The following is a 1110-nucleotide window of genomic DNA, read 5'->3' as shown; positions in this document are numbered from 1 at the left end:
CACACACACACACACACACACACACATATAAATAAGTAAATAAAATTTTTTTTTAAAAAAACAGCATGTAGGGCCAGGGAGATAGCTCAGTGACATAAGTACTTGCCTGGCAAGCACAAGGTCCTGAGTTTGCTCCCTAGTACCACACACACACAGAAACATTTAAAATTAAAAAAAAAAAAAAAGCATGATACTGGCAAAAAAAAAAAAAAAAGACCTCATAATCAGTGGAACAGATTAGAAGAGGCAAGAACAAATCCAGAGACACTCAGCCATTTTATCTTTGACAAAGGGCCAAACATTTACTGAAAGAAGGAAAGCCTGTTTAATAAAATGTGCTGGAAAAACTGGCTTTCCACATGCCAATATATTCATGTATATCACATGCACTAAACTAAAATTAAAATTGATCAAAGATCTAAATATTAAACACAAAATCTGGGGCCAGGGAGATAGCTCAGTGGAATAAGTGCTTGCCTGCCAAGTGCGAGGTCCTGAGTTTGATCCCTGGTGCCACGAAAAAATAAAAAATAAATAAATTAAAAAAAAATCTGCTGGAAGAGAAAGTAGAACTCTTGAGGACATAGGTATAGGTAAAGACTTCATGAACAAATCCCCTATGTCATGGGAAATGCTACAAAGAATCGACAACTGTGATCTCATCTTACTAAAAAGCTTTTGCATAGCAAGAGAATCCCTACAAACATGGTGAAAAGGCAAGCTACGTTGTGGGAAAAAAAAATTGACAGCTGTTACTCAGACAAAGAATTACATCAGAAATATAGAAAGAACTCCAAACACCCTCCCCCGCCAAAAAATTTAGGCCCCCAAATTTAAAGACCCAATCCAAAAATGGACTTCTGAAATGAATAGACATTTCTCAAAAGAAGTACAAACAGAAAATAAATACATGAAAAATGTTCAACATCATTGGTCATTTGAGAGATGCAAATTAAAACAATAATGAGATTCCATCTCACTGCAGAGAAAATGGCTATCATCAAGAAATCAACCAGGGGCCAGGGAGATGGCTCAGTAGAATAAGCGCTTCCCTGGCAAGCGCAAGGGCCTGAGTTCAATCCCCGGTTCCACCTAAAAAAAAAAGAAAAA

The sequence above is a fragment of the Octodon degus genome, unplaced genomic scaffold (assembly GCF_000260255.1).
Source record: "Octodon degus isolate 3935 unplaced genomic scaffold, OctDeg1.0 scaffold00071, whole genome shotgun sequence".
NCBI classification, from domain to species: Eukaryota; Metazoa; Chordata; class Mammalia; order Rodentia; family Octodontidae; genus Octodon; species Octodon degus.
This window is presented reverse-complemented; position numbering follows the sequence as displayed.